Here is a 13,608-nt window from a genome sequence, read left to right on the forward strand (position 1 = left end):
TAATTAACTGTTCTCTCCTATACAAGCCCACTGTCTACATTTCAGCAGATCGTGTTAATAATTGAAATATAAAAAAATATAGTAGACAGCATAAGAGGTTATTAATTTTTAGAGATATCCAACCAATAGTGTAATTGAAATGTGTTTGATAAATGAATGCAGTGAACCATCTTATGAAATGGAAGAGTTGTGCATTATGAGACTTTTTGAATAAATAAGTTTGTAAAAAAGTAAACATAGACTACAGAGCAAATTCTCACCTTGAGCTGTGTAGGTGTATAATGACACTTGTGCTCTGCATTATTAAGCCTAATAGTTATACTGGCAGAAACATTTCCCTTACATAAACTGAGAATATTTCTGGATTCAGTCAAGATGAAGACTCTGAGCAGAATGTTTTTTGCTGGAATATGAGAAGAATCAGCAGCTCTAGAAAAGGAACAATGCTTAAAAACACTTAATGGTCTTGTATACTATCAGTATATACATGGAAGTTTTAATTGTACTGATATAATAAACATGTATTATACATAAATATTGAGAACACTCTGTTCAGGGATACTTGAGAATGTTGTGTGCTGATTTTTAATAAAAGAGGGAAAACGTGAGAGAATGCTCTTTTCAAAACTGTTTATTAATGCAGTTGTTAAAGATGATCAACTCCATATTAAAACCTAGTAAAAGCTGAGGATATGTTGTTGCTATAGCTGTTCCAAAGTATTAGGAATACAACAAAACTGACTTTTGGAGGCGAATTTTGTTTGGTTGTATTTTGGGTGAGTTATCTATTTGTTTTGTTTTTCATTGACACAACAGAGATCTGACTTGTGGTAGGCTTCCAGGTACTGACACCCTAAAAGTAATAACTGGTTTGGGCAGAATGGTTGGCAGGTATTTGGGATACCCCAGATTATTCACAGAAAGAGGAGAATATACTTCTAGTGCCAAACTTTTTCTAATGCACATCAGTGTATTATGGAGGAATGCAAAAAAGTCAAGTTCCTTACACACAAGAAGACTCAAACATTAAGATATTGGTCCTCACTTTTAACTTGTTAATAAAGTCATTTACTGAATGATCTCTGAATATATAAATGGATGCAAACTTTTAGATGAGGAATGTGCTAGAAGAGTGAAGTCTAGACCCTCATGCTTGTTTTAATTAAAGAAAGTGGTAAGTTTCCCCGACCTTATAAAAGGGCAGAAAAAATGCGTAATTGCCTTTAAGGCTTTGCAAATGTGTCACAGAAAACCATGGGAGTAAGAAATTTAAGTGTATTGGTTTTGCATGGCCTGGTGTTTGGTAGCAGGGGGCCACAGAGGTGGTTTCTGTGAGAAACTGCTGGAAGCTTCCACCATGTCTAGCAGAGTCAATCCCTGATGGCTCTGAAGATGGACATGCTGCTGGCCAAAACTGGGCCAGTCAGAGAGGATGGTAACACCTCTGTGATAACAGATTTGGGAAAAAAATCAAAAGAAAACTTATGGGAGAATTTTAATTGTGACTAGACAAGAGGGGAATGAGAACATATGAGGAGAGAAACTCTGCATACACCAAGGTTGGTGAAGAAGGAAGGGCAGGAGGTGCTCCGGGGCCTGGAGTTGAGGTTCCCCTGCAGCCCTTGGTGCAGACCATGGTGAAGCAGCTGTGCCCCTGCAGCCCATGGGGATCCATGGGGGAGCAGAGATCCACCTGCAGCTCCAAACCAGAGTGGGTGGAGACTGTGATCCAGTGGGAGATCCATGGAGAGAGGTGCCCTGCTCCCAGATTGGAGCAGCCTGTCTTTGACAGACTGCACTCCATGGAAGAGTGACCCATGCCGCAGCAGTTGGAGGGATGCTGTTGCCAGTGGGATGGACTCACCTTGCAGCAGGGTGCAGAGAGGTATTGCACATGAGATGGACCCCATGGTGAAGCAGGTGAATGATAACTCCTCTCCCTGAGCAGCAGGAGAAATAGAGGGATGAACTGACTTCCACCCCCATTCCCATCTCCCTGTGTTTCCGGGGTAGGCAGTAGAGCTGGGAAGGAAGGAGGGGTGGGGGGAAAGGTGTTTTTAAGTGCTTGTTTCACTTCTCATTAACCTGCTCTGATTTTTTTAGTAATAAATTGATTTTATATCTCTAAGTTGAGCCTGGTTTGCCCTTGATGGTAATTGAGGAGTGTTTTCACTCCAGACTTTAGCTCAGGAGTTGTTAAATTTTCTCTCCTCTGTCCCGCTGTAGCAGAAGAGTGAGTGAGGGGCTTTTGTGGGTACCTGGTGTCCAGCCAGTGTCAACTAATGACAAGAAGGTTTTATTTTAAATAAAAGAACCAGGCCTTACCCATTACAACCTGGGAATGAGATAGGCTGGCATAATTAGTCATCCTATGCAGTTTACACCAGCAGAAGCCTAGTCCTTGAGCACAAAAGCTAGTAAAATACCTCCAAATAAAAATATATATTGCAGCAATGGAAGCAGGAGACAGGAACTCCACAGTGAATTCTGACCATAACTCCCTCTGTCATAATGTCACACGAAAAATTATATTTGTCTGGACAGAATAGAAAGAATAGAAAAAACAGTCTGATACACAAAGATAAATTTTATTTTCACACAGGTAAAGATTATTAAGGAATGTTTTTCAGACCTGTAAAGATTTACAAATTTAGTAAAGGGAACTTTCATGGGCTTTCCATTAATTCTAATTCTTCAGTTTTTGATTAAGTCAATAATATTCCTTATGAATGATAGAGTTAAGGATTTTGAGCTTGATTTTATGGCTGTTTAGCCACATGTATGCCTGTTTAAAATGCAAATACAATTACATGCATATTTTCTACATGTAGGCAATTATCTTAACAGATATAGAGACAGCATAATTGTATCTGCAAGTGTGCATAATTCACTGTGTCTATGTATATAGTTATCTGATTTGTTCACATAACTACAATAATTGCATACACTGTAATGCCTGAATTACCTGAGAAACTTTGCCTGATGTGTTTTTTTGACTTCCTTTGATTTTATTATCTAATGAAAACAAGTAGTGTATAAAACAATGAATATGTGATAAAAGTATCTTACATTGTTAAATACTAATCTTTTCCATAGGATTGTATTTTCTATGTTCCAAACATAATACTAAACTTGAGATCATTGTTAAAATGTGAGGTATAAACAATTGCAGACTTTACTTGTTCTGAAAACTGGACAATCTTTTGGGCAAAACAATCCATTATTCTGGGCAATTGTTTGCTAAGGCACTCCTGCCTTAATTGGATAAATATATATGTGATAAATCGAAATGTGATAATTACATTATCACATCAATTAAGGCACAATATGTAGGTTTATAAACTATGAAAACTGAATTTCCTAAACCTTGTTTTCCTACTAAAGAAACTGAAATTACAGTTTTTACCAATATCTTTTTGTTATTGATTTTAATTCAGAAGAATTTAAAAGTGAGGAAGAAAGCATAAGCAATTTTCTATTGATTTGTGGTGGTATCATATCAGGTGGAAGCTTTTGGAGATTACTTTTTTTTTCCTCATGTATGCATTCCATGATTGTACATAAGAACCTAGTGAACCTTTTATTCTGGTAGACAAAAAAATTGAAATCACATCTTTCATATCTATGAGGCTCATGGTTCCTTTGCACATTTGCAGAGACACTAAATGCATTTCTAGGGCAATACATTTTGCTAAAATTGCACTTTTTTTCTAGGAGTTCCTCTTCTTTTAGATAAATCTGATGTATACCTCAAACACTGTAAACTCATTCAAGTGTAAACTGGATCAAGTGTATTACACTGTAAAACTGCATGTTTTATATTGCTTAGAAAGTGTGGTTAAAGGATTACTAGATACTTTGCTAAGTAGTTAATCCATTGATTTGTGTTCAGGAAATATAATTATTCTTACCTTTATTCCTGTATGTATTAGTCATTTACTTCTTCTAAATAATTTTTAAAGTAAAATTCCCAGTACTGGGTGTGAGAAAGCACTTGTCTACCAAGTCCTGATACATTAATTTTAAATTCTTCCTCCTTATTTTGATATTATTGGTAATATAAGGGCACAAATAGAAAAAGCTTTCTGGAAAACAGCTTTTTTATGAAACCTCAGAAAATCCTTAATGTGGGAAAAACACAAATGAATAGAAAGCTAATAGTGAAGAGAGAGAAAACACAGCTATATTTGACTCTGCTGGTATATTAACATATGGGAGACATTATTTAATAGTTCTTTTCAGAGTCTGATTTCATCTGTCATGAAGAAGATAAAAATCTACTATCAGGCAGAGACTAGTTAAATATATTGGTGGGTTGTAACTATGCATTTTTCTTGGTAAATATTTTTCTGTTCATTCATTGCATTGAACACTAGAAGGGCAGTACAGAAATTCCTTGCATTACACATCCCGGATGAATTCCATGAAGTATTTAAGTCATATGGAAGCAGCTATTGTAAACCTTTCCTTTCTTGTCACATTTAAAGCCATCCATTAAGACCAGTAAGGAAGTTATCCAAAACATTTCTGAAATCATTAGCATTCCTTTATTGCATTAAACTTAACCTACAGACAAAGAGATATGAATTATATTATCACATCAATTAATTAATTGAGTATCTCATGAGATGGATATTAGAGGAAAAAATAAAGAGAATCTCAAAATCGTGCCTGAGTATTTAACTGCTAAAAAATCTTTAGCTACATCTACTCTTAACTGCTGGTCTGTAGAAGTTTCATTATAGTTTTCTTCAAGATCCATATTCAGTTCACAAGTTTAGTTTAGTTGCTATTCAGTTGCATCTTTGTTTCATATGTATAACGTTTTATGCCTATTTGGTGAAAACAAGCATATGCTTGACTAATTTCCCTTGTAAAGATCAAAATTTGAAAGAAACAAACTCAGTGTCTGCATGTGTAGCTGTAAAACTTTTTATGCAGCTAAGGGATTGATTTTGTAGTGTCACCTTAGACTAATTTAAGGTATCACCAAGGAAGGCATGTGTTAGATTTTGGTGTGTACCTGCAACTGGGAATCTGAAGTGCCATGAAATTTTGTGCACCCATAAGGTGAAGGTGGTCTGTCTGGCAAACTATTCATCAGTTATCTGTCTTCATTTTAAAATATCTACAACAAAGTGAATCCAACTCTCCAAGTTTGACTAGATGTGCAAATGGTTTTAATTCAAGTATAGTCTCCATATATATTTACTGAGTTTCTACTTTGCAAAAATGAAATTTTCCCATTTTTATCTAACTAACATTTTCATAGCCACTAACCCTTCAGATTTTAAAAATTATTTATTTTTTCAGTAACTATTTAACCTGTACTGTTTCTTTTCAAGTACTTTAACTATTCCAAATATCCGTAAAAAATACTGGTTTCAAGGTAAGAAGCTGGTTGCAAGTATTTCAAAGCAAATTGTAAAACAAAAAAGAAATGAAATAATATTCCTAGTTCTTCTTCTCAAGACTTGACACCTCTTTGAAAGATAAGAGTTAGGCAGAACTGAAATTGTTGAAAACAGTACAAGAATAAGGAGTTGTAATTCAAAGATGTGTGCCATCCAAGGCTTTCTAATGGGGCCTTCTGGCCTTGAAAATATGAATCCATGAGTATAAATCTCTGAAACAGAAAATGAAATGTTATCAAGATTTTGTCAGGCAAAATATTTTGTCACTTTTCACAATGTCAGCTACAGCATTTTCCCTAGAATATAATTCTCAAGAAGATGCCACTTTATTTGCAGAAAGAAGTTTTCATTCTAGCTGGTTAATGAAGCATTGTGTTTAGAAGTGCTTCTTTTTCAGTAAGCTGTCAATCTGCTTTGCTTAAAGGGTTATAAAAGCACTTATTCATTGTGTGAATTCACGCTTCCAGGTATTTTCAAAATCTGTTTTCCTCATCACCATCTAAGAGAAAAAAGGGGAAGGGAAGGCCTTAGGGACGTCGCAGACGCTCTGTGGTATGCTCATTTGAAGTGTGAATGGACCTTGGCATGCCCTGGACCTTCTCCTCTATCTTATCTGCCTCTTTGACAGTATGAGGGAGACAAGAATGCCAGAAATCTTGTCTGTCAGTGCAAATTACCCAGTCTGAATTCTTACTGGAACAATGTGGGTGTCACTAGATTTTGGAAAGAGCTCAAGCTTAGACTACTGCTGAAACTAAGTAGTACAACTAAAAAAGAGAATGTGATGAGTTGGGACATAACTATAATAACAATTCATAAATGCAAGATGCATGAGGTCTCAAATTTAACACCATAAGGGCTTTGAAGTCTAAGAATCATCAAGTAAGAGTTTGCTGTAATGCCTGTCCAAAATATCTTATACTTCATGCCAAGATTTATATTTCTAGACATATGTTCCTCTAGTTCAGCCCTCTTGATCAAGGTCTTTTCCCATCTGGTGGAATCTGCATTAGGAGGTGTCAGTCATCTCCTTTTGTGCTCCTGAATACTATCTGAAATCTGGCATTTTTTCCTGCAGGGTAATCAGTGGTGGGTGGCATTGAACCTTTTAGTTGAAGAGGGAAGCAGAGCCACTTCCCCCAGCTCCTCCTTGGACACCCAATGGAGAGAAGTGCGCTGGTCATCCCTGCCTGAGGAAGGGCTTGGAAACTCATGTTCAAAAAAAGGCTATCAGACAGACAGCCCAGTGTAGTGTGTGAGCAAAACTCCAGGGAAAAGGCAGAATTTCATTGTTCATACTCTTTAAAAATTGTTCTGACCAATTTGACCCTCTGCTCTTTGTGTTAGCTGTGATGGTCCCGTTCCCAGCTCATGTCCCACCCCAGCCTTCATGGTCTGTGTTGCACAGTCTCTGCTGGGTGGATTCCAGGACCAGAGCCACAAATCCAAATCCAAACATGGCAAGACTTCATGCCTTGAGTCATTGTGCAGCCTAAAGTCTTTCTGAGGCTAATTTAAGCATCACTTGACTGGCATTTTAGTGACAGTTGGTTTCTAGAGCACAAGTGTTAAAGGCCTTGGCTGTACAATATAGGTGTTTTAAAACATAAATTGGTGTATTTGTACTGTATAAAGTATACCATGCTTAAATTGTTAACTATAACTCACATGTTGCTTTCTAGAACTACTGTCCTTTTAAGAAAATCTTAAACATTAGGGAAAAAATAGTATTGGGAATGGCATGACAGAGTAGGGATAGATATATATGTGTGCAAATTCCCCTCCCACTAAGGCAAGAGGAGTCTTTTTCAGAAAATTACATGGGAAAGCCATGCTAATAATGGAAGCTCTAGAGTTTTGTTAATGAAAAAAGGAGGTTATAATGACATTCCTTTCAAGAATAATATGCTAAGGTCTTCTAAATCAGAGAATATAGTGACAATATAAGCCTGAAAACAAACCTTTCTTTTGTCTACCAACAACCTCTGATCTCCAGTGTAAGAGGCTACAGATGTTTCTTTTTACTGAAAGTTGATCTATGAGCTTGTTAAGAATGACACTGAAAACAATATTAAAAATAGCAGTTCAGTTAACACAGGACAATAGCTTTTTTGTGGTTGGTGATGGCACGTAAAAGCCCCCAGGCACTGAGAGCAGGCATTTTAACAGCTTAAAGCAAAAAGGAAACACAAGATCATGCATTTTACCTTCATATGTCAGATGGAGAGATATCACCCAGTAAGGCATGCTCTGGGCTGAATCAGGGATAAAGCTGATCTATAACTTGGGTTTTTTGAGTTGAACTTTCCATCCAGATATATCAACAGTTATGAAACAAACCTTTTCTCTCAATAGTTTTCTTTAACTTATTCCTGCCAGTGGTAGAAGAGTGCCTATAATTTCTCATTTAAATTTTTCTGGTTTCAGTTTTTTGCCACTGGATTGGACACTCTTCAAAGAATTTCTCCACAAGAAGGTTTTATACAATGCATTCAAATTCCCTTTCTGTCTGCTTTTTTAGAAAGCAAACAGAAGGACTTCTTACGGTCTCTCACAGAAAGACATTTTCTCCACCTTTAAATATGTTTATGGCTTGTTTTCTGAACAATTTGATAATGTCATTTTTAAAAAATAGCTAGCTAGAAAATGCTAGCCTTAACTGATCCTGCAGTCTTACAAGTATGCTTTCTTTTTTTTTGCCATTGCAGAAGACTGTTATGCAAACCACCGAAAATGAATGTCAAATTGCTCATCCAGCACTTCCTAGCTGTATCTCAGCTTTCCAGTCCATCATTCTGTAAGTAGTCACATCTTTGTAGATTTTTTACTTTGTATTTAGTGGTGTTTAAATTAATTCTGTGAATTTACTGAGCAATACAGAAATGCTTTCTGTGTTTGTCTTGGTCCACTAATTATCCATTCTTACTGAATGACTTTGCAAAATAGACTGGAATCAATTCTGTGTTTAATTCTTGATCAATGACAGAGGTGTCAAATAACATAGAGTAGTGATCACCATTAAACAGAATTCTCACACTGAAATATACCTATTTCATAGCCAATTCATAATCTGTTCAATGTATTTCTTGCTTATTTTGCACAGAGCTTAAAAAAAAAAAAAGTGTCATGCAGTAGAAAATTTAACTCCAATGCTCCTGACAGCTTATGTTATGCAATTCAGAGGCAGATGGGACTGAATGGGAAAAATCTTTGTCAGGCACTTTGCTTCACAATGAACAGCTGAGAAATAATGCTGGTTTGACAAGATATACTTTGGAAATAAGCATTCTGACTGGCCTTAAGTAAATCCTTATCTTTCCTGACTTTTAGATGATTCCCAGGCCATATTTTTCCATTAGCCTTTTAGAATATAATAAAATATCTTAAATTAGAATTAGGTACCCTAAATTAGGATTAGATTAATGTTTACTTTCTGGAATGCTTGGTACACTTTTTGATCTCCACCAGTATAAAGAAATATAGGATAATTGACATATTTCAATTTTCAGTCATATGCCAATGATTTGAAATAGGAATTTTTAAAAGAAGCCCTGGAAAAACATTTATTAATTTAAAATTTATATTAAAGATTTTATTTTCCTTGTAAGAAAGGATCTTCAATATATTTCACTTAACTTTTTAAAATTAGGGGTTTTTTGTTGTTTTGCAGATTATTACCATTAGCAGATGTTTGCTATGGGCAGTGAAAATCTGGTTCCCATTGACTACAGTGATCAAAAATGTAGTTTTGTTGGAGATACAGAATATTTAATGTGGTATGATATCAGTTTCATATGGGAAAACACTGTATACTGCTCCCCTCACATTGTAGTCTCATAGTATGTCAGCTTCCATGATGACAGCAGTGACAACCTCTTGATCTCCTCTGCTGTGCTAACATAAGCTTTCATGAGGTTGGACTCTTGGCTGAAACAGTGAAGCAATGCAGGCCAAAAACACGCCAAGGGAAAACCCTTTTTCTTTCAGGCCAGTCAGTTCAGTGATCCTGGTGGCAGTGCAGCCCCACAGAGAATTGTGCCAGCTCAGCTGTGCCAGGACATGGGGAGGGGACACACACAAAGGCACCTGGGACAGAGATGCACATGAGTGTGGGAACCCAGGAAATTCCTCTGGCTGCCCTGGAGGACTCAAGACCCTGTCAGGGGGCTCAGAGACCTTGGCACACAGCCCAAGACCCCTGTGCCTTTGATTTAGCCCTTGGAAAAAACAATTACCAGCCTTTACATGAAGGATTACAAGCCATTACAGTTTAAGTAGAATGACAGTGAATTTATCACAGGGTGAAAAAGTAGATTTTGGGGTTTTTAGAATGGGGGTTCAGGGGGCAAGATGAAGGAATCTGGGCATGTCCAGCCTTTCTCCTTCTTCTTCTTGGCCTCCATCTTCTGCTGTGATGTTGGCACTTGTAGATTGGCTTAGAGTAGAAGCTCACTGCCTAACAGAGATGATAGGAATTGGAAAGTAATTGCAAACATTGTACATGTAGTTTTTAGTATAAAGACATAACGCTGCCCTGGGGGCAGGCAGAGTGCCTGGAACTGTCCTGCTGGATGGAGCTCGGCAGGACAGGAGAAAGAATTTTATAGACAAGATACAATAAACAACCTTGAGACCAAGAAATTAAGAGCTCTGATTCCTTCTTCAAGCGCCGGGCTGGGAAAAGCGACTTTTGAACTTTTCTTGGTGTCACTCTGACAAGCTAGAAATCCCAGAACATGGGGAACTTCTTGCTCTTCCAATCTGGTTACACAAAACTGGCAGTGTTAAAGCAGTGTGAGTTTTAGTTAAAATTAGGTATCAGCCAGCAGCATGCCAAATGCCAAGCACAAACATTTCAGATCAAGATTTGCCTCAGTTTCTGGGAGGGGAATTTGTCTTTAAATTACTGTCTTAGATGAGCTGGCATGCCTGAATGCAAAACATAGAGATTTGTGTTCAGTTGTGACAAAGAACAGTAGCAGCACAAGTCTTCCATTCATGTGTTGTTTAATCATTCAGGTAATTTAAAGGATCCTGAGATCTGTTCTGCTAATGTAAAGGAAACTTCCCTGCCCCATCATCTACTCTGGGGGTTACTCTTGCATCACCTCCAGGCAGTGATATGGGATCAAACCCCTTTTACATTGGCACACCTCACACTCTGCAAGACCTGGTCGCCTTACTGACTCCACTCCTGGTTTCCCAGAGCACAGTCTTAGTTCAGATACTTAAAACAATTTAGTCATGGTGCAATAACTAAATAACAAAATAACAGCTTGAGCTGGGTGACTTTGACAAGGGGCCCTGAACAAAGGAATCCCCATGGGTTTTTATACCCTAACAGGGCAAGGGTGACAAAGTCTGGGCTCAGGCTTAGGCTCCTGTCCCCAAAGCTCAGCCTGCAGCTCTCTCTGCACCTGCACAGAAGTTCCTTCACTGAGTGTATTCCTTCACACCAAACAGAATCATGTAGTATTAGTTCTAAGTGAAGTGAATGCGGCAGCATTGAATAAATGTGGCTTAAAATGCTTACATAAACAATTCGAGATCTGATACCACCCTTCTAAATTTCTATATAGCTGCTAAAAGAAACATTTCTTAGTTTAACTAAATTTATTAATGTTTGTCTAACTTGTATGGCCAGTGGATATATACACATATAATTTCTGCTGTTTTCTGTCTATTATTGCCAGCTCAAAATGTAAAAGGAAACTTTAAACCCCAGGACCAGATTTTTTGTTTTGGTCATATCCAAGTTATCCATCCTGATTTCAAAGTGTCCAAATTTTATAGAACTCATTGTCCAATTAGACAGCTTTTTGAATTTTTTTTCAGATTTCAATAATGTAATCTTGTCCAGAGGATGCCATCCTAATTAAATGTAATCAGATTACACATGCATGTGTGGCAAAATAGGTTCTTATTCCTTCTGTTACCTAACCAAAGAGATAAGGAATTCATCTAGGAGGTGGTTGAACCTAAAAACCCACTCTCTTGCCACCAGTTTATAATACTCTAATTACCCTGTTAATTGCTGGGATTTTTTTTCTTTTCATTTCAACAACTTGCTTTGATTTCAACATCATATATTTATGTTCATTCAACACTTTTGTGTGAATGAACATAAATACATATTTTCCTTTATTTTACCAGGCTTAATCACATAATTCTTCAAGGTGCTGTTAACTAATGTCAGAATGATTTATTATAACTATTCATCCACCTCTCTGTCTTGATTTTTATGTATTACTCCTATGATGCCCTTTTCTATAATGAAATAGCTTTGTCTCACCTTACCTGAATGCAGCCACCCATCCTTCTTTCAATCTCTCTCTAAATATTGAAAATAAAACTGGATGCTTGAAACAATTTTTAAACTATGAATATTGCATATATTTATGCAGAAGATAGAGTGACTTCAGTAATAACTGGCAGGGACACCTGTATCATGAGCAAATTTTAGTGGCATAATTTTCCACTTCATTATGTGTTTGTTTTTCTCTTCAGTTGAGGTAATTTAATGTCCATTTTCTTCCTAGTGTTTGTCAACCTGTTTGTTTATGTGAAGCACTATACTGTCTCAGCATGTTGCCATAACAATTGTTTTATTTTCAAGCATGTAGTAGAAACCTGATGAGATTGTGAAACTCCCGTATAAACAGTTTGAAGGACAAGTGTCTGAGATGTATGATCACAGATGAGTAAGGGTCCATGTTTTCTATATTTTCTATGCTGTTTTATTATAAGACTGAACCTATTTTGAACATTCTTTAAGCTTACTAATAACTTCACTATAACGCTGTTCATTTGAAGAAAGCAGACAATTTCAGAGTGGGACCTACGAAGACACAGGATTGTTTAATTTCTCTCCCCACCTCTCTTCAAACCTCTGATGAGAGTATGACATCTGTGTGTTCAAAAGTGCCATATGTAAATGACCAAATTCTTCTGCAGAAGCAGCTAGATTTGGTGGCTGCTGTTTAAAGGTCTGGCTGACACTGTGATGACTTATGTATGTGACAGCTCTGCTGATTTCAAGGCCATTTGAAGTCAATGGGAATACTCACAATGTGTAAAGACAAAATGCAAATTCTTCCTCCATCACAAAGTAGTTTCTCATGAAGAAAGAGCTGCACTGTCAAATGGCAAACACAACCTCTAAAATGGTAGTGTTCTAGAAAGAGAGTATCTGAAACCAGAAATTATTCATTCAGTGCAACTGATCATTGTTTGAATAACTTTCTAAGTGAAAAGAATTTCTGCCAATGGTCAGTATGGAAATCTCAAGCAGAAATGTTAAACAGCATGCATATTTATAATGTGAATTATGTGAATGAATTCATTTTTCTGCTTTTGTGCATTTTCTACTTAGATATCTGTAAGGCAATATAATACTCTTCCTAGCCAAAGTGAGACATTGGGTCAGTTTTGGCTATTGACCTAGGAAAGGTCTACACGTGCCTAGAGAAACAGTGCTGCAGGGTGTCCCTGTGCCAGAACTGAAATCAAATAGGCATTAATATATTTTGAGACAATATTAAAGACAAAAGTACCTGCTGGAAAGTCACACTAGCTAAAAGAGAGTGATAACAGTAAACATTAATCCAGCAGTTTACCAGCCACTTGAGCATGATTTTTTGTCTTTGTGTTGGTGCTATGGATTGGAAAAGGGATTTGCAGATTTTGCCATTCACTCAATTGTAATAATTAAATTCCTTAAAATAGTGAGTATATGTGGGTTTTTTTCATTTTACATGCACTTCATATAAACATCTACAGATGTAGTAATCCTGATTTCTCGTGTAAATGAACAGACAAAATCAGCACTATATCTGAGCCCATTTAATGTTGCACCTATTTGAACATGACCTGTAAGCACTGCTTATGAGTTGTTGGTGGCAACTAATACCTCTTCATTTTCCTTCCTCCTTTTGTTATCTGATCCCTTCTAAATGGTTGAAGCCGTGGTTTCTAAATATCTAATCACACAAAACTTCCCAGAAGGATTAAGTAGAATTTACAGCAATGAGTGAGCAATTCTGCTTTCTGTCCTGTTTATTGTATTGGTGGATAGGAGCAAGAACTGCCGTGGGATTTTTTTGTTTGATTTTGTGGTTTTGGGGTTCCTCTCAATGAAATCAACATTTGGGTAACATGATTAAAGATTTCTTAATCTAAGAAACTGACTGTGCAG

At 36.9% G+C, this 13,608-nt stretch overlaps 1 long non-coding RNA gene across 1 annotated transcript in view; it reads left to right on the top strand.

The window, feature by feature from the left end:
- The first annotated feature begins 8,124 nt into the window (after positions 1-8,124).
- Positions 8,125-13,608, top strand: part of LOC134418105 (uncharacterized) — a 49,116-nt gene continuing 43,632 nt past the window's right edge. Inside the window, exon 1 of the long non-coding RNA XR_010027698.1 lies at positions 8,125-8,211. This is a non-coding gene — a long non-coding RNA (uncharacterized LOC134418105). The remainder of the gene's footprint in view (positions 8,212-13,608) is intronic.

The sequence above is a fragment of the Melospiza melodia genome, chromosome 4, assembly GCF_035770615.1.
Source record: "Melospiza melodia melodia isolate bMelMel2 chromosome 4, bMelMel2.pri, whole genome shotgun sequence".
In the NCBI taxonomy this organism is placed as follows: domain Eukaryota; kingdom Metazoa; phylum Chordata; class Aves; order Passeriformes; family Passerellidae; genus Melospiza; species Melospiza melodia.